The following is a 24,508-nucleotide window of genomic DNA, read 5'->3' as shown; positions in this document are numbered from 1 at the left end:
TTGCATGATTAGGATCAAATTAAATTGGGTTTTTTGGGAAGTAGATGAGGTAGAACCCATTACCTGTTTTATTATCAAACCCTGGGAGATACTTCTACGTTTACTTATATTGCTATGCTATGCTAGTAGACGTGGATTGGGTGAGTGTATCCATGACAGATGTGAGATTGACAATTAATGGTTTATCTAAGGTGGCAACTTAAACACACATCTGGGTGGATTGAGGCACCTGGGTATTCCAGTGATTGCATGTTTTCTTTTGGACCACCACCCAGGCTCAAAGGGATCATGAGATTATTCATACTAGAAACTTCTGTGTGCAGCCACAAGCTACTATGGGCTCTAGCATAGTTGATTAAGTCGTGCGAACTCTTACAGTGGTAGACTAGCAGATGTAGGGCAAAGTAGGTGTAACGGTCTACCCGATTGTAAGGTGCTAGCACTTCTGAAAGACTATGTCTCGGTCATCCGTTTTCTCAAACACCATGTAGTGCGAGAATCCCAACGGAGGAGATCGAGTCTTGTGTGAAAAGTGCGCAAACCTCTGCAGAGTGTATAAACTAATCATGGTTAGCCGTGTCCCCGGTTATGAACAACTTGAGTATCTAGTACTTGGATTATCATGTGAATCTCATCATGTTACTTTAATTAATATTGTTGGGTTTTAATGTTGATGCTTAATTGGGATTGAGAGCGTGTCTACACTTTCAATGTTTAACAACTACCATAATAGTTAAATTAAATTTATTCCTTTGTAGTGGGGAAAAATTGGCTTTACGCAAAATTTGTAACCATAGAGCTTTCCACCAGCCAAATATGCATGTAGTATAGTTTATTCTTCCATTATTCTCTATGTGTTACTTTGCCAGCATATTCCATGTGCTGACCCGTTTTCGGGCTGCAACGTTCATGTTGCAGACTTTTCAGACGACGAGTAAGGTGCCTTTAGGTCGTTGTTCTATACTCAGTGATGCCGTTGGAGTTGATGGACTCACTTATCTTCCAAGCCTTCCGCTGTTATCGTTATTAGATGGCCTCAAGCCATATTTATTGTAATAAGCTCTCTTTTGAGACACTCGATGTAATAAGTGTGTGATTGCTACTCTGTTATAAATCCTTCAAGTACTATGCGATGTCAGCATTACTGATCCAGGGATGACACTGGAGCACAGAGATTGGACCATTTGAGGTCTGGTCGCTACAAGATGGTATCAGAGCACACGCTGACTGTAGGACACAACCACTAAGCTAAAGCCCTAGATCACTACTCACTCTTCTCATTCTGACTCCTCATCTTTTCTACTCTTTTAGGATGGCGGATGCAAGGAACAAGTTCATGCAACCGGATGAAGATACACTCTTTGGACGTCATTTGAAGGAAGTCACTAGATACCTGAACATCGGAGTATCAAGCTTCACCGGAACCTACACCGCCACTTTGCCTGAAGAAGAGCGCTGGATGATTCAAGTTCAAGTTCTAGGAAGGATGTTCATGCCAGTCACCAAGCCCATAGAGTTTTCTTTTGATGCACCAACCTGGAGTCTAGGAAAGAGCATGGCAGCTCACATCGCCATGGGACGTATTGGAGAAGTTTACCGCAATGATCTCAAGGATACTATCTACCAGATTTGTGGGCGCCGAGATGAGAAATGGGAGATGATCAACACCAAGAAGGATAGATCAATCACAGCTTTCATCCAGGAGTTAAACCAGCACATTTGACGACAGGAGAACCAGATGTGCGCAGATATGATAGATCTGAAGAAGGCGAGGACAAGAATCACGGAACTGGAGGAATAACTCAAGGCTACACATGAAGATTATGAAGAGGAAATCGAAGTACTAGTGGATAAGAATGCCGACCTAACCATGAAGATCGAAATATTTATGGGAGGCCCTACACCAGTAGAAGAAGACGGAGAACCCAAGGAGATTCTCCCGGAAGACTACATCATCATCGACGACACCGACTCGGACCCACACGATAGCGATGATGACTATGTTGATGAAGCTGGAGCGGATATCATGGAGTCTGCAACCGAAGAATATTTCTAGTAGACCACCCCATCAGTAGTAGTATTCCACCATGTAAATATAGTAGTCTAAGCACTTTTGCGATAGTTAGACCGATTGTATGCCTTTGTTTGATTGAATGAAATGATATTGTTTGCAATTGCCTCATGTGCATATGGGTAGTGTTTTCTCTTTAGACCCCTCTCTATTCTTAAATCTCATCTTTTCTAAACCCATCAAATGCCTCCGAGACGTGACCCCGGATTTACCTTCCCACCGGAGCTCACTCAGTTGATCCAGCAGCAGAGTACGTTGATGCAGCTGCTAGTCCAGAATCAGAATCAGGGGAACAACAACAAAAACAACCCACCACCACCACCTGTTGACCACTTAGCCCGTTTTCTTAGGCTGAATCCGCCGGTGTTCTCCAGTAGCACTGAGCCTATAGTAGCAGATGATTGGCTCCGCAAGACAGCAAGGGAGTTGACCACGGCAGGATGCACAGATGCAGAAAAGGTGAAGTTTGCCGCACATCAGCTTGATGGACCCGCAACATCATGGTGGGAGAATTTCACAGCCACTTTCCCTATCGACACTGTCACATGGGACCAGTTTCAGCAGCCTTTCCGTACTGCCCATGTTTCAGCAGGAGCTATGGCCATGAAGAAGCGTGAGTTTCACAACTTGTGCCAAGGTGGACGGACAGTTGGCCAGTATGTGGAGGACTTTAGTAAGCTAGCACGTTATGCCCCAGATGACGTTGCTACGGATGCAGCTAAGCAGGAGAAGTTTCTGGAAGGACTGAATGATGAGTTGAGCATGCAGTTGATGGTAGCAAGCTTCAACAACTACCAGGAGTTGGTAGATCGTGCTCTTATGATTGAAGGGAAGCAGCAGCAAATTGAGAACCGCAAGAGGAAGTATGGACAAGGGAAGTACAATTCTGGAGCTCAGCAGAAGCCACGTTTTACCCCTAGACCGGGAGGACATTTTCAGCATACGCATGGAGGAGGTAGCTCGCACAATCATAATGGCCCCAAGAATGGTAATGGGAATGGAGGAAGCAACGGCCAAAACCGTACCAAACCATCAACCCCAGCCAAGAGAGACCTGAGCCAAGTCAGTTGCTTTAAGTGCCAGAAGACCGGACATTATGCCAATGAATGTCCTGAAGCCCAGAATGGAAATGGCAATGGAAGCTCTAGGAAGAAGCCGAACCCTTTCAATAGGGGACAGGTGAACCACGTTAACGTGGAGGAGGTTGAAGAGCAGCCGGATGCAGTAATTGGTAAGTTTTTGGTTAAGTCTTTTACTGCAATCATTCTTTTTGATACTGGTGCATCGCATTCATACATATCAAGGGAATTTACGGATAAGTATAACCTGCCCACCAAAGTTCTTAGAACACCTATGTTAGTAAGCTCACCAGGAGCGGAGTACATGGCCAGTAAAGTATGTTTTCAAGTGCCATTGAGTATAGGTAGGCATGTGTTTCCCTCGGATTTAATCATTTTGGAATCACAAGGTTTGGATGTAATTCTGGGTATGGATTGGTTGTCGATGTATGGAGGAAACATCGATTGCACCAGTAAGTCAATTTTTCTCACCACCCCAGAAGGAAAAAGGATCAAGTATGTATCCCGGCATGTGTCGAAGAGGACTCAAGTAAATTCGTTAACAGGAGTTGTGCAAGAGGAAGTACCGGTGGTAAAGGATTTCCTTAATGTGTTTCCAGAGGAATTGCCAGGCATGCCACCGGATAGAGACATTGAGTTCTTAATTGAGATTTTGCCAGGCACAGGGCCAATATCTAAGAGACCATACAGGATGCGCGCAAAAGATTTGGAGGAGATTAAGAAGCAGATTAAGGAGTTACTGGATAAAGGATATATTCGCCCAAGTTCTTCGCCTTGGGGATCGCCAATACTTCTAGTGGAGAAAAAGGATGGATCGTTAAGGATGGTTGTTGATTATCGAGGATTGAACGAAGTACCATCAAGAACAAGTACCCACTACCGATGATCAATGATCTGTTTGATCGATTGCAAGGAGCTAAGGTATTTTCCAAGATCGATCTGCGATCAGGATACCATCAGTTGAAGATTCGAGAACAGGATATACCTAAGACGGCTTTTACCACCAGGTATGGGCTGTACGAGTACACCGTTATGTCATTTGGACTGACTAAAGCACCTGCATATTTTATGAACATGATGAACAAAGTGTTTATGGAGTTTTTGGATAAGTTCGTCGTAGTGTTCATTGATGATATTCTAGTTTACTCGAAGAATGAAGAGGAGCATAAGGAACATTTGCGTTTGGTACTTGAGAAGCTCAGAGAACATCAGTTATATGCCAAGTTTAGCAAATGTGAATTTTGGTTGAAGGAAGTTGGATTCCTAGGACACGTTATATCCGGAGAAGGTATAGCAGTAGATCCCACCAAGGTTGACACTGTGACAAGTTGGGAAGCACCAACAACAGTTGGAGAGATCCAGAATTTTCTTGGACTCGCAGGGTACTACCGGAGATTCATCGAAAATTTCTCGAAGATTGTGAAGCCTATGACGGAGTTGTTGAAGAAGGATACCAAGTTCAAATGGACTGAGGAATGTGAGGCCAGTTTCCAGGAGTTGAAGAAACATTTGGTTACATCACCAGTGTTGATTCTGCTGGATCAGAACAAGGATTATGAGGTGTATTGCGACGCTTCACGTCGAGGACTTGGAGCAGTGCTTATGCAGGAAGGAAGAGTTATTCCGTATGCTTCACGACAACTTAAGCCGCATGAGTTGAATTATGCCACGCATGATTTGGAGTTAGCAACCGTAGTGCATGCATTGAAGACTTGGAGACATTTTCTCATTGGAAATCATTGTGAAGTATACACGGATCACAAGAGTTTGAAGTATATTTTCACGCAGAAAGAGTTGAATCTCAGGCAAAGGAGATGGTTGGAGCTCATCAAGGATTATGATATGATATTGCATTATCATCCCGGAAAAGCTAATGTAATAGCAGATGCGTTGAGCCGTAAAAGTCATGTCAACACCCTAATGACGGGAGATGTACCAAGGGAGTTAGCCAAGGATCTTCGTGATCTATGTTTGGAGATAGTTCCGAGAGGCTATGTAGCAGCATTGGAGATTCAGTCCACTTTGATGGATAAGATCAGAGAAGCTCAGAAGACTGACAAGGAGGTTGCCTCTATAAAGGAGAAAATGAGCAAAGGAAAAGTTAAAGGATTTCGTGAGGACGAACACGATACCTTATGGTTTGAAGACCGTGTTTATGTGCCCAATGACCCGGAGATCTGGAAGTTAATTCTGCAAGAAGCCCATGATTCACCATATTCGATTCACCCAGGAAATACCAAGATGTATTTGGATTTGAAGGATACTTTCTGGTGGACCGGAATGAAGAAGGATATTGTGGAGTATGTAGCAGTTTGTGATGTATGTCAGAGAGTAAAGGCAGAGCATCAGAAGCCAGCAGGATTGCTACAGCCATTTCCAATACCCGAATGGAAGTGGGATAAGTTAGGCATGGATTTTATCACAGGATTGCCCAGAACACGTTCAGGCTATGACTCGATATGGGTTGTAGTCGATAGTTTGACAAAGGTAGCTCATTTCATTGCAGTGAAGACTACCTACACCAGTGCTAAGTTAGCAAAGAAATACATGACCAGGATCGTATGTCTGCATGGAGTTCCAAGGAGCATTGTATCAGATAGAGGAACCCAGTTTACCTCAAAGTTCTGGAATCAGTTGCACGAAACTTTGGGTACCAGGCTAGAGTTCAGTACAGCTTTCCATCCACACACAGATGGCCAGACCGAGAGAGTCAATCAGATTTTGGAGGATATGCTGAGAGCTTGCGCGCTAGATTACGGATCTAGTTGGGACGATAATTTGCCATATGCAGAGTTCCCTTACAACAACAGTTATCAATCCAGTTTGAAGATGACCCCTTTCGAAGCCTTGTATGGAAGGAGGTGTAGGACCCCATTGTCGTGGGATGAAGTTGGAGACCAAAAGTTGTTTGGACTAGATCTGATTAAGGAATCTGAGCAGAAGGTGAAATTGATTCGCAATAGGCTCAAGGTAGCCCAGTCCAGGCAGAAGAGCTACGAAGATTCGAAACGCAAGGAGATAGTTTACGAAGTCGGAGACCGAGTTTATCTTCGAGTATCTCCACTTCGAGGAGTTAAGCGCTTTGGAGTTAAGGGAAAGTTAGCGCCACGTTTTGTAGGACCATACAAGGTTTTGGAGCGTATGGGAGAAGTAGCCTACAAGTTGGAATTGCCAGAACGATTGTCAGGAGTTCATGACGTGTTCCACGTTTCCCAGTTGAAGAAGTGCCACGCAGAGATGGCTGATATACCGCTGAGAGATACAGTGCCGCTGGAAGCGATTCAGTTGGACAGTGATTTGACCTATGAGGAGAAACCAGTCAAGATTCTTGAGTATGCCAGCCGAGTCACCCGCAACAAGGTTATCAAGTTTTGCAAAGTTCAGTGGAGCCACCACACCGAGGATGAAGCCACCTGGGAGCTGGAGGAAGATCTACTGAAGGACCACCCTCACCTATTTTCTAGCCAATTCGAATCTCGAGGGCGAGATTCATCTTAGGGGGGTAGGTTTGTAACATCCCAAATTTTCAATTTGGAATGTTATACATTAGATCATCATTGCATATCATATTTTATTGCATTTCGGTTGATCCTAGAAATTTCACGCAACTCAAGGACCCTCGAAGAGAGTTGGGGATTTCTTTATTTTCATATTTGAGTTTTCTCAAATTTTGAAAATAGGATCATTTGATTTTATTTATTTTATCTTCAATTGTTTCTATCACTAACATATGAGAGAGGGAATAAAATGACTTTCCCAAAATAAAGAAATATTGAGGATTTAATAATAAAATCAAATAAGATTTTATTTTGGTTTTATTTGCTATTTTATTTGAATTTAGGAAAAATGCGTGTTTTTCAAAATTGCATTTAGGCCCCAAATAAATGTTCATCCTGTGCGTCTTGATTTTAGAAGCCGGGGAAAATTTATTTCGGGATTTTTGGAGTCTGTTTAGTATTTCTTTTGTTTGTTTTTCTGCGCGAAATTATTAAAAAAATGAACCGACTACAGGCCGGGATCGGCCAGGACTCCTCTGGCCGGGGGCCTTTATATAGCGCACCCCAGGCCGCCTCAGCCCACCCGAGCGCCGCACCCCAAACCCTAGCCGCGCCCAGCCCCAGCCGTCGCCCCGCCGCTGCCGCTGCCGCCCGCCGCTGTCGCCGCCACCGCTGGACCCGCCCGCCGAGGTTGACCCCACCGCCGGTTTTTTTAGAAAACCGTTGGTTTTCGCCGGTTTTCGTTCGGTTTTTTTAGTTTCTGTTTTTTATTAGATCGGTTTTTTTCCGGTTTAGGTTAATTAGCGAGCGTTCGCTCGTTCGTTCATTTTAACGAACGCGTTCATCGTTTAGATCCAGATAACGAGCGTTCGTTCGTTAATCTGTTCGTCATTTTTCTTTTTCTCAGATTTTCCGCGATTATTTCTGATCGCGATTTCTGATCCGATTTTCGTTCTAGTATAACTTTTCGCTCGTTTATCGGAATCAAGCGATTCAAGCGCCTGTAGTTTCGTCTCGAAACCCTCTTTCTGTTTAACCAACTCAAACAAGTTTTTGCCTCTGTAAAATTTGACCTAGAACCGGAATAGTAAATGAAGCTTGTTTCTTTTGCCGTTTGACTTTCGTTGCTTCGTTCGATTTGATTCTTTTTGCCAACCGGAGTTCTTAAGTTGAACTTTGTTGTTACATCTCTTATTTGAGTTTTACCTGTGCATTAGATGAGTACCTATTGTATGCTTGTTTGTTTGTGATAGAGTACCCGGAGTGTGTCGCTTGCTACTTCGAATCGCTAGGTTTTGCAGATCATCAGCAAGGCAAGTAACACTTTGATCATACCTCCTACTACCCAGTTTTTATTGCATTAGATCAATCCTCAAACATTGCATGATTAGGATCAAATTAAATTGTGGGTTTTGGGAAGTAGATGAGGTAGAACCCATTACCTGTTTTAGTATCAAACCCTGGGAGATACTTCTATGTTTGCTTATATTGCTACGCTATGCTAGTAGACGTGGATTGGGTGAGTGTATCCATGACAGATGTGAGATTAAAAATTAATGGTTTATCTAAGGTGGCAACTTAAACACACATCTGGGTGGATTGAGGCACCTGGGTATTCCAGCGATTGCCTGTTTTCTTTTGGACCGCCACCTAGGCTCAAAGGGATCATGAGATTATTCATACTAGAAACTTCCGTGTGCAGCTAGAATAGTTGATTAAGTCGTGTGAACTCTTACAGTGGTAGACTAGCAGATGTAGGGCAAAGTAGGTGTAACGGTCTACCCGATCGTAAGGTGCTAGCACTTCTGAAAGACTATGTCTCGGTCATCCGTTTTCTCAAACATTATGTAGTGCGAGAATCCCAACGGAGGAGATCGAGTCTTGTGGGGAAAAGTGCGCAAACCTCTGCAGAGTGTATAAACTAATCATGGTTAGCCGTGTCCCCGGTTATGGACAACTTGAGTATTTAGTACTTGGATTATCATGTGAATCTCATCATGTTACTTTAATTAATATTGTTGGGTTTTAATGTTGATACTTAATTGGGATTGAGAGCGTGTCTACACTCTCAATGTTTAACAACTACCATAATAGTTAAATTAAATTTATTCCTTTGAAGTAGGAAAAAAATGGCTTTACGCAAAATTTGTAACCATAGAGCTTTCCACCAGCCAAATATGCATGTACTATAGTTTATTCTTCCATTATTCTCTATGTGTTACTTTGCCAGCATATTCCATGTGCTGACCCGTTTTTGGGCTGCAACGTTCATGTTGCAGACTTTTCAGATGATGAGTAAGGTGCCTTTAGGTCGTGGTTCTATACTCAGTGATGCCGTTGGAGTTGATGGACTCACTTATCTTCCAAGCCTTCCGCTGTTATCATTATTAGATGGCCTTAAGCCATATTTATTGTAATAAGTTCTCTTTTGAGACACTCGATGTAATAAGTGTGTGATTGCTACTCTGTTATAAATCCTTCAAGTACTGTGCGGTGTCAGCATTACTGATCCAGGGATGACACTAGAGCACAGAGATTGGACCGTTTGAGGTCTGGTCGCTATAGTCAATCACATCATTGTACTAATGATGTGATCCCGTTAATCAAATGACAACTCATGTCAATGGCTAGGAAACATAACCATCTTTGATCAACGAGCTAGTCAAGTAGAGGCATACTAGTGACACTCTGTTTGTCTATGTATTCACACAAGTAATATGTTTCTGGTTAATACAATTCTAGCATGAATAATAAAAATTTATCATGAATTAAGGAAATAAATAATAAATTTATTATTGCCTCTAGGGCATATTTCCTTCAGTCTCCCACTTGCACTAGAGTCAATAATCTAGTTCACATCGCCATGTGATTTAACACTAATAGTTCACATCGCCATGTGACCAACACTCAAAGGGTTTACTAGAGTCAGTAATCTAGTTCACATCGCCATGTGATTAACACCCAAAGAATACTAAGGTGTGATCATGTTTTTCTTGTGAGAGAAGTTTAGTCAATGGGTCTGCCACATTCAGATCTGTATGTATTTTGCAAATTTCTATGTCAACAATGCTCTGCATGGAGCTACTCTAGCTAATTGCTCCCACTTTCAATATGTATCCAGATTGAGACTTTAGAGTCATCTGGATCAGTGTCAAAATTTGCATCGACGTAACCCTTTACGACGAACCTTTTTGTCACTTCCATAATCGAGAAACATATCCTTATTTCACTAAGGATAATTTTGACCGCTGTCCAGTGATCTACTCCTAGATCACTATTGTACTCCCTTGCCAAAATCAGTGTAGGGTATACAATAGATCTGGTACACAGCATGGCATATTTTATAGAACCTATGGCCAAGGCATAGGGAATGACTTTCATTCTCTTTCTATCTTCTGCCGTGGTCGGGCTTTGAGTCTTACTCAGTTTCACACCTTGTAACACAGGCAAGAACTCTTTCTTTGACTTGTTCCATTTTGAACTACTTCAAAATCTTGTCAAGGTATGTACTCATTGAAAAACTTATCAAGTGTCTTGATCTATCTCTATAGATCTTGATGCTCAATATGTAAGCAGCTTTACCGAGGTCTTTCTTTGAAAAACTCCTTTCAAACATTCCTTTATGCTTTGCAGAATAATTCTACATTATCTCCGATCAACAATATGTCATTCACATATACTTATCAGAAATGCTGTAGTGCTCCCACTCACTTTCTTGTAAATACAGGCTTCACTGCAAGTCTGTATAAAACTATATGCTTTGATCAATTTATCAAAGCGTATATTCCAACTCCGAGATGCTTGCACCAGTCCATAGATGGATCGCCGGAGCTTGCATATTTTGTTAGCTCCCTTTGGATCGACAAAACCTTCCGGTTTCATCATATACAACTCTTCTTCCAGAAATCCATTCAGGAATGCAGTTTTGACATCCATTTGCCAAATTTCATAATCATAAAATGCGGCAATTGCTAACATGATTCGAACAGACTTAAGCATCGCAACGGGTGAGAAAGTCTCATCGTAGTCAATCCCTTGAACTTGTTGAAAACCTTTTGCAACAAGTCGAGCTTTATAGACAGTAACATTACCGTCAGCGTCATTCTTCTTCTTGTTTTCAATGGCTTGCCGATCATCGGGCAAGTCAACCAAAGTCCACACTTTGTTCTCATACATGGATTCCATCTCAGATTTCATGGCCTCAAGCCATTCTGTGGAATCTGGGCTTACCATTGCTTATTCATAGCTCGTAGGTTCGTCATGGTCTAGTAACATAACCTCCAGAACAGGATTACCATACCACTCTGGTGCGGATCTCACCCTAGTTGACCTACGAGGTTCAGTAACAACTTGATCTGAAGTTTTATGATCATCATCATTAACTTCCTCACTAATTGATGTAGGTGTCACAGGAACCGGTTTCTGTGATGAACTACTTTCCAATAAGGGAGCAGGTACAGTTACCTCATCAAGTTCTACTTTCCTCCCACTCACTTCTTTCGAGAGAAACTCCTTCTCTAGAAAGATTCCAAATTTAGCAACAAAAGTCTTGCCTTCAAATCTGTGATAGAAGGTGTACCCAACAGTCTCTTTTGGGTATCCTATGAAGACACATTTCTCCGATTTGGGTTCGAGCTTATCAGGTTGAAGCTTTTTCACATAAGCATCGCAGCCCCAAACTTTAAGAAACGACAACTTTGGTTTCTTGCCAAACCATAGTTCATAAGGCGTCGTCTCAACGGATTTTGATGGTGCCCTATTTAACGTGAATGCAGCTGTCTCTAGAGCATAGCCCCAAAATGATAGCGGTAAATCAGTAAGAGACATCATAGATCGCACCATATCTAGTAAAGTACGATTACGACGTTCGGACACACCATTACGCTGTGGTGTTCCGGGTGGCATGAGTTGCGAAACTATTCCGCATTGTTTCAAATGAAGACCAAACTCATAAATCAAATATTCTCCTCCACGATCAGATTGTAGAAACTTTATTTTCTTATTACGATGATTTTCAACTTCACTCTGAAATTCTTTGAACTTTTCAAATGTTTCAGGCTTATGTTTCATTAAGTAGATATACCCATATCTGCTTAAATCATCTGTGAAGGTGAGAAAATAACGATACCCGCCGCGAGCCTCAATATTCATCGGACCACACACATCTGTATGTATGATTTCCAACAAATATGTTGCTCGCTCCATTGTTCCGGAGAACGGAGTCTTAGTCATCTCGCCCATGAGGCATGGTTCGCATGCATCAACTGATTCATAATCAAGTGATTCCAAAAGCCCATCAGCATGGATTTTCTCCATGCGCTTTACACCAATATGACCTAAACGGCAGTGCCACAAATAAGTTGCACCATCATTATTAACTTTGCATCTTTTGGCTTCAATATTATGAAAATGTGTATCACCACGATCGAGATCCAACAAACCATTTTCATTGGGTGTATGACCATAGAAGGTTTTATTCATGTAAACAGAACAACAATTATTCTTTAACTTACATGAATAACTGTATTGCAATAAACATGATCCAATCATATTCATGCTCAACGCAAACACTAAATAACATTTATTTTAGGTTTAACACTAATCCCGAAAGTACAGGGAGTGTGCGATGATGATCATATCAATCTTGGAACCATTTCCAATACACATCGTCACTTCACCCTTAACTAGTCTCTGTTCATTCTGCAACTCCCGTTTCGAGTTACTATTCTTAGCAACTGAACTAGTATCAAATACTGAGGGGTTGCTATAAACACTAGTAAAGTACACATCAATAACATGTATATCAAATATACCTATGTTAACTTTGCCATCCTTCTTATCCGCCAATTACTTGGGTAGTTCCGCTTCCAGTGACCAGTTCCTTTGCAGTAGAAGCACTCAGTTTGAGGCTTAGGTCCAGACTTGTTTTTTTCACTTGAGCAGCAACTTGCCTGCCGTTCTTCTTGAAGTTCCCCTTTCTTCCCTTTGTCCCTTTACTTGAAACTAGTGGTTTTGTTTACTATCAACACTTTATGCTTTTCTTGATTTCTACCTTCGTCGATTTCAGCATCACGAAGAGCTTGGGAATCATTTCCGTTATCCCTTGCATATTATAGTTCATCACGAAGTTCTACTAACTTGGTGATGGTGACTAGAGAATTCTGTCAATCACTATTTTATCTAGAAGATTAACTCCCACTTGATTCAAGCGATTGTAGTACCTAGACAATCTGAGCACATGCTCACTGCTTGAGTTATTCTCCTCCATCTTTTAGCTATTGAACTTGTTGGAGACTTCATATCTCTCAACTCGGGTATTTGCTTGAAATATTAACTTCAACTCCTGGAACATCTCATATGGTCCATGACATTCAAAACATCTTTGAAGTCCCGATTCTAAGACGTTTAAGCATGGTGCACTAAACTATCAAGTAGTCATCATATTGAGCTAGCCAAACGTTCATAACATCTGCATCTGCTCCTGCAATAGGTTTGTCACCTAGCGGTGCATCAAGGACATAATTCTTCTATGCAGCAATGAGGATAAACCTCAGATCACGGATCTAATCCGCATCATTTCTACTAACATCTTTCAACTTAGTTTTCTCTAGGAACATATCAAAAATAAAACAGGGGAGCTAAACGCGAGCTATTGATCTACAACATAGATATGCTAATACTACCAGGACTAAGTTCATGATAAATTTAAGTTCAATTAATCATATTACTTAAGAACTCCCACTTAGATAGACATCCCTCTTAATCCTCTAAGTGATCACGTGATCCATATCAACTAAACCATGTCCGATCATCACGTGAGATGGAGTAGTTGCAATGGTGAACATCACTATGTTGATCATATCTACTATATGATTCACACTCGACCTTTCGGTCTCAGTGTTCCGAGGCCATATCTGTTATATGCTAGGCTCGTCAAGTTTAACCTGAGTATTCCGCGTGTGCAACTGTTTTGCACCCGTTGTATTTGAACGTAGAGCCTATCACACCCGATCATCACGTGGTGTCTCAGCACGAAGAACTTTCGCAACGGTGCATACTCAGGGAGAACACTTATATCTTGATAATTTAGTGAGAGATCATCTTATAATGCTACCGTTAATCAAAGCAAGATAAGATGCATAAAAGATAAACATCACATGTAATCAAAATATGTGACATGATATGGCCATCATCATCTTGTGCCTTTGATCTCCATCTCCAAGGCATCGTCATGATTTCCATCGTTACCGGCATGACACCATGATCTCCATCATCTTGATCTATATCAATGTGTCGTCACATGGTTGTCTCGCCAACTATTGCTCTTGCAACTATTTCTATCGCATAGCGATAAAGTAAAGCAATTATTTGGCGCTTGCATCTTATGTAATAAAGAGACAACCATAAGGCTTCTGCCAGTTGCAGATAACTTCAACAAAACATGATCATCTTATACAACAACTTATATCTCATCACTTCTTGACCATATCACATCACAACATGCCCTGCAAAAACAAGTTAGACGTCCTCTACTTTGTTGTTGCAAGTTTTACGTGGCTGCTACGGGCTGAGCAAGAACCGTTCTTACCTATGCATCAAAACCACAACGATAGTTTGTCAAGTTGGTGCTATTTTAACCTTCGCAAGGACCGGGCATAGCCACACTCGGTTCAACTAAAGTTGGAGAAACTGACACCCGCCAGCCACCTGTGTGCAAAGCACGTCGGTAGAACCAGTCTCGCGTAAGCGTACGCGTAATGTCGGTCCGGGCCGCTTCATCCAACAATACCGCCGAACCAAAGTATGACATGCTGGTAAGCAGTATGACTTATATCGCCCACAACTCACTTGTGTTCTACTCGTGCATATGACATCTACGCATAAAACCAGGCTCGGATGCCACTGTTGGGGAACATAGTAATTTAAAAAAAAATTCCTACGCACACGCAAGATCATGGTGATGCATAACAACGAGAGGGAAGAGTGTTGTCCACGTATCCTCGTAGACCGAAAGCGGAAGCGTTAGCACAACATGGTTGATGTAGTCGTACGTCTTCACGATCCGATCGATCAAGTACCGAACGTACGACACCTCTGAGTTCAGCACACGTTCAGCCCGATGACGTCCCTCAAACTCCGATCTAGCCGAGTGTTGCGGGAGAGTTTCGTCAGCACGACAGCGTGGTGACAATGATGATGTTCTACTGACGCAGGGCTTCGCCTAAGCACCACTATAGTATTATCGAGGTGGACTATGGTGGAGGGGGGCACCACACACGGCTAAAAGATCAAACGATCAATTGTTGTGTCTCTAGGTTGCCCCCCTTGCCCCCGTATATAAAGGAGCAAGGGGGGAGATGCGCCCGGCTAGGAGGGGGGGGGGGCGCCAGGAGGAGTCCTACTCCCATCGGGAGTAGGACTCCCTCCGTTTTCCTTGTTGGATTAGGAGAAGAAGGGGAAACAGGTGGAGGAGAAGAATGAAAGGGGGGACGCCTCCCCCCTCTCCTTGTCCTATTCATACTAGGGGGAGGGGCACGTGGCCCTTGCCCTGGCCGCCTCTCCTCTTCTCCACCAAGGCCCACTATGGCCCATTAACCCCCGGGGGGTTCCGGTAACCCCTCCGGTACTCCGATAAAATCCTGATTTCACCCAGAACACTTCTGATATCCAAATATAGGCTTCCAATATATCAATCTTCATGTCTCGACCATTTTGAGACTCCTCGTCATGTCCGTGATCATATTAGGGACTCCGAACAACCTTCGGTACATCAAAACATATAAACTCATAATATAACTGTCATCGAAATGTTAAGCGTGCCGACCCTACGGGTTCGAGAACTATGTAGACATGAACAAGACACGTGTAACACCCCAGATGTAACTTTCCCAATTTGTACTCCAACTCTTGCCGTTTCCGGCGTTAAGTTATATTTATTTCTCGGGTTCGGGTCTTTGTCTCCGTGTGTTGTTTTCGTTGTCATGCATCTCATATCATGTCATCATGTGCATTGCATTTGCATACGTGTTCATCTCATGCATTCGAGCTTTTTCCCCGTTGTCCGTTTTGCATTCCGGCGCTTCGTTCTCCTCCGGTGGTCATTTCTAGCTTTTTTCGTGTGTGGGGATTAAACATTTCCGGATTGGACCGAGACTTGCCAAGCGGCCTTGGTTTACTACCGGTAGACCGCCTGTCAAGTTTCGTACCATTTGGACTTCGTTTGGTACTCCAACGGTTAACCGAGGGACCGAAAAGGCCTCGTGTGTGTTGCAGCCCAACACCCCTCCAATTTGGCCCAAAACCCACCAAACTCTGCTCCATGTCCTAGAGCGTTCGATCACGATCGTGTGGCCGAAAACCGCACCTCATTTGGACTCTCCTAGCTCCACTTATGCCTATAAATAGCCCCCCCCGTTTTCGGATCTCTCTCCCCCTCTCAAAACCCTAAAAAGATCCCCGCACCGACGGATGTGTCCGCCCCCGGCCGGACAGCGTCCGCCGCCGCCCGCGCCCAACCGGGCATCGCCACGTGGCACCCCAGCTCCGCCGCCGCCACCGGCCCGGGAGGCCCAGGAGGGGCCCCCGCGAGCCCATCGCCACCCGCCGCCGCCCGGGGTCGCCCGCCTCCTCTCGCCCGCGAGCTGCCGCCGCCCCTCCGCCATAGCTCGCCTCGCCGGACGAGCTCGCCGGCCGAGCCGCCCGGCCGCGCCGCCCGCCGCCGCCTCCCGGCCGCGTCGCCCCGCCGCACGCCGGCGACCGCCCCGGCCGCCTCCTCCACGCCAGCCCGCCGGCGAGCGCCGGACCGCCGGTGAACAGTGCCGGCCGCGCCTCGGTTTCCGTGCGAAACCCTAGATCTAATCCGAGAGGTTGATTTTTTTGCTAAGTCCCAGGAATTTTCACTTCATATGCTACTGTTCGAGGCCCCGTAACTTTGCATCCGTAGCTCCGATTCATGCATATACTATATCAAAATATTCGCCTCGACGAGTACATCATTTCATTCCATTGCATCATTTTCATTTGAGTTCATATTGATGCCCAAAATGCTGTTAGAAGGAGGCTTCGTGAGTTAATTGTCAGATCTGCTAATTCATCTTAGACTTTTGTCATTTTTGCCATGATTATTGTGTGCATGCTATGCCTGTGAGTCCTTCATATGTTTTGTTAAGCATTTTGTCTTCTTTCCAGAGGTGCAACCCATGCATTTTTAGGATGTGTGTGGTGACTTGTGCAAGCTTGCAAAGTGAGGCACCCGGTAAATCTGTTTTCAGGGACTTAGTAGTTTTCACTAAGTCTGGGATTATTTAGTTCATGATGCCATATGTTCAGCTTGTTTCCTAGTGATCCGTGCCTCTTTTGAGGATGATCAGTAAAGGAGTTTGGTTAATAATGTTATGCTCTATCCATCCATGTATTTGTTTGCAATTATGGAGCAACCTAGCTTGAGTCAATCAAGCTCTACTTTTGCTTCGTGGTGAATCTGGGCAGATCGTCAACTCGTTTGCGATTTTGCCGGCGTTGTTGTAGTTGATCCGTGCATGCTATGCCATTGTTCTTGCCATGTCTAGCTTGAATTTTGTGCCTTCTTAATGGATGTATGCTTGTCTTGCCATGACTTGCACCGTAGTGAGTGCATCGAGCTTGTTTACATGCCTTCATGAGTTATATTTCAGCATGTCTCAGTTTTCACAAAGTCTGAAAACTGATTGTGTTTTAGCTATGTTCGTGTGCCCGTTAGTATATTTTGTGAACCCTTTTGGCCCCAGGTCACTTTGGGTCTTTTGTTAAGCTTGTTGAGTAGCTCCATTACATGTTCTTACTTGTCTTAATCAGGTCTTGTTTCATGTTGTTTTGCTGCTCCGAAGAGGGCTTCGTGATCTGAAATTTCAGACAAGTGTTAATTTCACCAAGTCTGGAATCTGTTTTGCATTTGCGTTTTTGCCATGCTTGTTTGAACCTCTTAATGGATGAATTGGCCGTGTCTCAGTGCTAGTATTTTGTTAAGCATCTTGTGTGCATACCTGCCATGTATTTTGTTGTCATGTTTGGTGGCTGTAGCATGTTCATATCATTGCATTTAGGTGCCTACTTGCTGTAAATCGCAGACCGGTGTCATTTTTGAAACGCTTGCCATTTCCAAACCGTAACTCCGATTCCGGCGTTCTTTATATCATTTTCAAGCGATTTCATCTCATATTTCCAGTGGCACCCTTGGAATTCCAAGTTGAGGCCAGGTTCATGCATTTCCTGTCATATCTTGCATTTTGCATCCCGCATCGCATACCGCATAGCATATCATCATTTCATCATATTGCTTGGTCTTGCACGTGGTTGATTGTATCTTTGTTGCTTGTTTGTCTTGTTTGGGTAGATCCGGGAGACGAGTTCGCTACCGAGGAGCCCGTTGAGTTTTCTTGTGAGGATCCAGTCAACTCTGACAGCTTTGCAGGCAAGATGATCATACCCTCGAAATCACTACTATCTTTGCTATGATAGTTTGCTCGCTCTTTTTCTATGCCAATGCTACGATGCCTACCATTTGCTTGTCAGCCTCCCAATTGCCATGTTGAACCTCTAACCCACCATTGTCCTAGCAAACCGTTGATTGGCTATGTTACCGCTTTGCTCAGCCCCTCTTATAGCGTTGCTAGTTGCAGGTGAAGATTGGAGGCCGTTCCTTGTTGGAACATCATTTATTTACTTGTTGGGATATCATTATATTGCTATGTTATCTTAATGCATCTATATACTTGGTAAAGGGTGGAAGGCTCGGCCTCTCGCCTGGTGTTTTGTTCCACTCTTGCCGCCCTAGTTTCCGTCATATCGGTGTTATGTTCCCGGATTTTTGCGTTCCTTACGCGGTTGGGTTATAATGGGAACCCCTTGATATTTCGCCTTGATTAAAGCTTTTCCAGCAATGCCCAATCTTGGTTTTACCATTTGTCTCCTAGCCTTTTCTTTCCCTTGGGTTCTGCAGACTCAAGGGTCATCTTATTTTAACCCCCCCGGGCCAGTGCTCCTCTGAGTGTTGGTCCAAACCGTCAGCCGCCGGTGGCTACCAGGGGCAACTTTGGGCTGGCTTACCGGAAGTTTGGACAATCTGAGTGTGCCCTGAGAACGAGATATGTGCAGCTCCTATCGGGATTTGTCAGCACATTCGGGCGGTGTTGCTGGTCTTGTTTTAACCTGTCGAAGTGTCTTGAGTTACCGAGATACCGAGTCTGATCGGAACATCTTGGGAGGAGGTCTATTCCTTCGTTGACCGTGAGAGCTTGTCATGGGCTAAGTTGGGACTCCCCTGCAGGGATTGAACTTTCGAAAGCCGTGCCCGCGGTTATGGGCGGATGGGAATTTGTTAATGTCCGATTGTAGGTAACTTAAATCTTAATTAATTAAAATGAATCAACTGAGTGCGTTGCCGTGATGGCCTCTTCTCGGCGGAGTCCGGGAAGTGGACACGGTGTTGGAGTTATGTTTGCGCAGGTTGTTCCTTCTAGCTTCTCGCTCGCGCTTTGCCTCCTCTTCTCGCTCTCCTTTGCGAATAAGTTAGCCACCATATATGCTAGTCGCTTGCTGCAGCTCCACTTATATTTGCCTTACCCTTCTTATAAGCTTAAATAGTCTTGATCGCGAGGGTGCGAGATTGCTGAGTCCCTGTGGCTCACAGATACTATAACTCCAGATGCAGGTCCAGGTGATTCCTCTCCAGGTGACGAGTACGAGCTCAAGTGGGAGTTCGACGAGGACTCTCAGCGTTACTACGTGTCTTTTCCTGATGATCAGTAGTGGTGCCTAGTTGGGGTTTGATTCGGGGCCTTGTCGCATGTTGGGTTTTCTTCTATTTTGGCGCCGTAGTCGGGCCATGAGTGTTTGTATGATGGATGTTATTTATGTACTTTGATGTGACGTGGCGAGTGTAGGCCAACTATGTATCTCCCCCTTTTATTATATATTACATGGGATGTTGTAATGATTGCCTGACTTGCGACATTGCTTTCAATGCGGTTATGTCTCTAAGTCGTGCCTCGACACGTGGGAGCTATAGCCGCATCGAGGGAGTTACAAGTTGGTAATCAGAGCCTTCCCCGACCTTAGGAGCCCCATTGCTTGATCGTCTTAGCAGCCGAGTTGTGTCTAGAAAAATGTTTTGAGTCACTTAGGAATTATATATCGGAGAGCTTAGGAATTCTTTTTACTTCCCAGTCTCCTCATCGCTCCGGTAAAGCATCCTGACGTAGAGTTTTGACTCTTCTCTTCTCAAATTTCACTAAAATTTTTTTTAGGATCACGCGAGTATCTTGGAATCGTTCCGATGGCTTATGATGAGAACATTGTCTTGGTGCCTCCTGTCAGGGGTTTAGTGGAAGTGTCCCGGGGAGTTGAGCTCTGAGGTGTTGTCATCATAATTTTATCGTTGCAATTCTGGAATACTTGAGATTTGTTCGCCGACATCGAAAATCTCTTTTATGTAGTTCGTTGGTGAGATAACCTCGACGCCACCCAGTACTGGGGCGGGAGTTCGGGAGTATCGCCATAACTTGTATAACGGATGCTTTTCGAAGGTTGAGGTAGATGGTTTCCGAAGTTTTCTCGGTTATGTGTTGAAGGATGGATACAACTGGATGTAGGATTTGCTAGTTTGGATGAGATATTATGCTTCCCCTGTATCCCCAACACCTGATTGCATAACCGGAAAGGTTCGGGAGTTTCATAGGTGGGAATTCTAGTAGCTCTAGTTCTTCTTCCACGAATATTGGTTTGAGATTGGGGTTTCTTACCGATTATTCGTTCTTGATCCGTACCTTGTTGAGTTATTTCTACACCTTAATTCTACGTGGCTTCTCAATTTATGGATATGTGACCATTTGAAGAGGAATGCATTCGTTCATTTTGTTTCGGATGTGAAAACTATATGTTGCAATTTTCATTCCTTTGGTTTCAGCTTATTTTATCTGTCTATGTGCTAATGGTGGTCAACCTCTTCAGGATGGCTCCCGCTAAGAGCACCAGTCAGAACCAGAATCAAGATCCGCCACCGCCTCCACCTCCTCCAGAGGCATGGCAAGCTGTGATGGCCGCAACCAATGCAAACACTCAGCTGATCATGCAAATTCTTCAAGAGCGCAATCAAGGCAGTCAAGGGAATCAAGGCAGCAACCAGAGTCACTTTGCTACACTCAACCAGTTCCTTGCTAACGGGCCAAAGACTTTCAGCAATTGTGTTGAGGCAACCGATGCTGACGATTGGCTTGTGGATCTGTGTAAGCATTTCGAGTGCAGTAATGTCAGGCCTGAGGACTTTGTCAAGTTCGCTTCCTTCCAACTCAATGATCAAGCTGCAGAATGGTTCCAGCAGTACAAGGACTCCAGAGGTGGACGTGTTATCACTTGGGATGATTTCCGTCGAGATTTCCGAGCTCATCATATTCCGCAGAGCGTGGTTGAAAGCAAGCGTGAGGAATTCCGCAATCTGAAGCAAGGCTCTTTGTCTGTCTATGACTACAACAAATTGTTCCAGAAGCTTGCCCGCTTTGCCAAGCAGGACGTGCCTGATGAGAAGAGCATGATATATCAGTTCAGGGGTGGTCTCGGAGAAGATATTCAGCTCACTCTTGTTCTCTTTGAGCCCTTGAGGTACGATGAGTTCTACAACATGGCACTGAAGCAAGAGGCTGCTCAGTTGAGGTGTGATGCTTCCAGGAAGCAAGTCAGAGATGTTACTCCTTCTTCCTCTACTCAAGTGGCCAAGCAGCAGAAGTTTTGGCTTCCTCCTCCTCCGTTCCGTCAGCCATTTCAGCAGAAGAGCAAAGGTGGCAGTGGTTCTTCCCACCCACCCAACCCTGGCTTTCAGAACAAGACTTCGTCTCAAGCTCCAAGATCGAGTACTCCGTATCACCGTCCGCTTTCAGAGGTCACATGCAACAAGTGCCAACAGAAGGGTCACTATGCCAACAAGTGTTTCAACCAGAGGCGTCTTCCTCCTCCTCCTCTCGTCAGATCGGCAAGTACAGCTGTGGTCAAGCATAACCCCAAGCATGCCAAGGTGAATTTGATGAATGTAGCTCAGGCAGAGGACTCGTCAGATGTGATCATGGGTAACCTTCCTGTTAATGATAAACCTGCAAAAGTTCTTTTTGACACTGGTGCATCGCATTGCTTCATCTCGAAACCTTTTGCATCTAAGCATGAGTTGACTTCCCAAGTTATGCATAAACCGTTAGCAGTCGTCTCTCCGGGTAAATGTTTGCTTGCTAATCACGAGATTCCGGATATTTCTATCATGATGGGTGATTTCAAGTTTCTGGCTTCACCAATGGTTCTTGGTAACTCGGATATTGATCTTATTCTCGGGATGGATTGGCTTTCTAAGCACAAGGCTCAGCTTGATTGTGCAGCCAGGCAGATTCAATTGACTCATTCGAATGAGGATGTAATTGTCTTTGCCGCTCGGGATAATTCCATCCGTCTGTTTTCTCTCAATGAGAAGGGTGAAATGGATGCCATCTCTCAAATTCTAGTCGTTTGCGAATATCAAGACGTCTTTCCAGAAGAGCTCCCAGGAATGCCTCCGCACCGGCCAGTTGAATTCGTTATTGAACTTGAGCCTGGCACGGAACCTGTGTGCAAACGTCCTTACAAGCTCGGACCTGAAGAGTTGAAGGAGCTGAAGAAGCAACTCGATGAGCAAGAAAGAATGGGTCTCATCTGGCCTAGTTCTTCTCCGTGGGGTTGTGGTGTTCTTTTTGTGAAGAAGAAGGATGGAACGGACCGACTTTGTGTTGATTACCGTCCAGTGAACAAGAAGACCATCAAGAACAAATACCCACTTCCCAACATCAATGAGCTGTTCGAACAACTCAAAGGTGCCCAAGTATTCTCCAAGCTTGATCTCCGTATGGGTTATCACCAGATTCGCATTCGTGAAGAAGATATTCCCAAGACAACATTCAGAACAAGCTTTGGTTCATATGAATACACTGTCATGTCTTTTGGCCTCGCCAACGCTCCTCCGACGTTCTCTCGCATGATGAATTTCATCTTCAACGTCTACACCAATGACTTCGTTTTGGTCTATCTCGACGACATTCTGGTTTTCTCGAAGAACAAGGAAGATCATGCCAAGCACTTGCGTTTGGTTCTTGATAAGCTCAGGGAACATTAGTTCTACGCCAAGTTCTCCAAGTGTGAATTTTGGCTCGATGAGGTTCTTTATCTTGGTCATATCATCTCTGACAAGGGCATTTCCGTGAATCCCGAGAAGGTGTCCGCAATTGTGAATTGGGAACCTCCTCAGAATGTGAAGCAACTCCGCAGTTTTCTCGGTCTCGCAAGCTATTGCCGAAGATTCATTGAGAACTTTTCTAAGATCGCGAAGCCTCTCTCAAATCTTCTTCAGAAGCACGTCAAGTACGTTTGGTCTCCGGAGTGTGATATTGCTTTCAACACTTTAAAAGAGAAGTTGATCACTGCTCCAGTTCTGACTCCGCCTGATGAATCCAAGCCGTACGAGGTCTTTTGTGATGCCTCTCTCCAAGGTCTTGGCGCAGTTTTGATGCAAGAGAAGAAAGTTGTTGCTTATACATCTCGCAAGTTGAAGCCTAATGAGAAGAACTACCCCACTCATGATCTCGAGTTGGCGGCAGTTGTGCATGCTCTGTTGACTTGGAGACATCTTCTATTGGGAAGAAAAGTGGACATTTTCACTAATCACAAGAGTCTCAAGTACATCTTCACTCAGCCTAATCTCAACCTAAGGCAAACTCGATGGGTCGAAATGATTCAAGAGTATAATCCGAGTATTGAGTATACTCCAGGCAAGGCCAATGTGATTGCTGACGCTTTGAGCAGAAAGGCTTACTACAACAGTCTGATTCTTAAGCCTTATCAACCCAAGCTTTGTGAAGCTTTCCGCAAACTTAATCTGCAAGTTGTTCGTCAAGGTTTCCTCGCCAACCTTCAAGCCTCTCCTACCTTAGAAGACCAGATTCGCCAAGCCCAGCTTCTTGATGCTATGGTGAAAAAGGTGAAGTTTGGGATTGCCAAGAGTCAGTCCAAGTACAAGTGCTACCGCCTTGATGACAAGGACACTCTCTTCTTCGAGGATCGTATTGTTGTGCCCAAAGGTGACCTCCGTCAAGTGATCATGAATGAGGCTCACAATTCTCTCCTCTCCATCCACCCTGGGAGCACGAAGATGTATCAGGACCTTAAGCAAGCTTATTGGTGGACTCGAATGAAGCGCGAGATCGCTCAATTCGTGAATGAATGTGATGTCTGCAGAAGAGTGAAGGCAGAACACCAAAGGCCAGCAGGTCTCCTCCAACCTCTTGCCATTCCAGAATGGAAGTTTGACCACATTGAAATGGACTTCGTGACTGGGTTTCCAAAGTCCAAGCGTGGCAATGATGCTATATTTGTTGTCATCGACAAGCTCACCAAAGTGGCTCACTTTCTGCCTATCAAAGAGTCGATCACTGCAGCTCAATTGGCGGAACTCTATACCTCTCGCATTGTCTCTCTGCACGGTATTCCTCAAGTGATCTCTTCAGACCGTGGCAGCATCTTTACCTCCAAGTTTTGGGATTCTTTTCAGAAGGCCATGGGCACCAACATCCGCTTCAGCACTGCTTTCCATCCTCAAACAAGCGTTCAAGTCGAGCGTGTCAACCAGATTCTTGAAGATATGCTCAGGGCTTGTGTGATCTCCTTCGGCATGAAGTGGGAGGATTGTCTTCCTTATGCTGAATTCTCCTATAACAACAGTTTTCAAGCAAGTTCGGGCAAGGCCCCATTTGAAATTCTGTATGGCAGGAAGTGCCGTACCCCTCTCAACTGGTCTGAAACCGGTGAACGTCAGCTTT

The sequence above is a fragment of the Triticum urartu genome, chromosome 7A (assembly GCF_056163025.1).
Source record: "Triticum urartu cultivar PI428250 chromosome 7A, HENAU_Tu73, whole genome shotgun sequence".
NCBI lineage: Eukaryota > Viridiplantae > Streptophyta > Magnoliopsida > Poales > Poaceae > Triticum > Triticum urartu.
The sequence above is the reverse complement of the archived record's forward strand: the minus strand, read 5'-3'. Positions refer to the sequence as shown.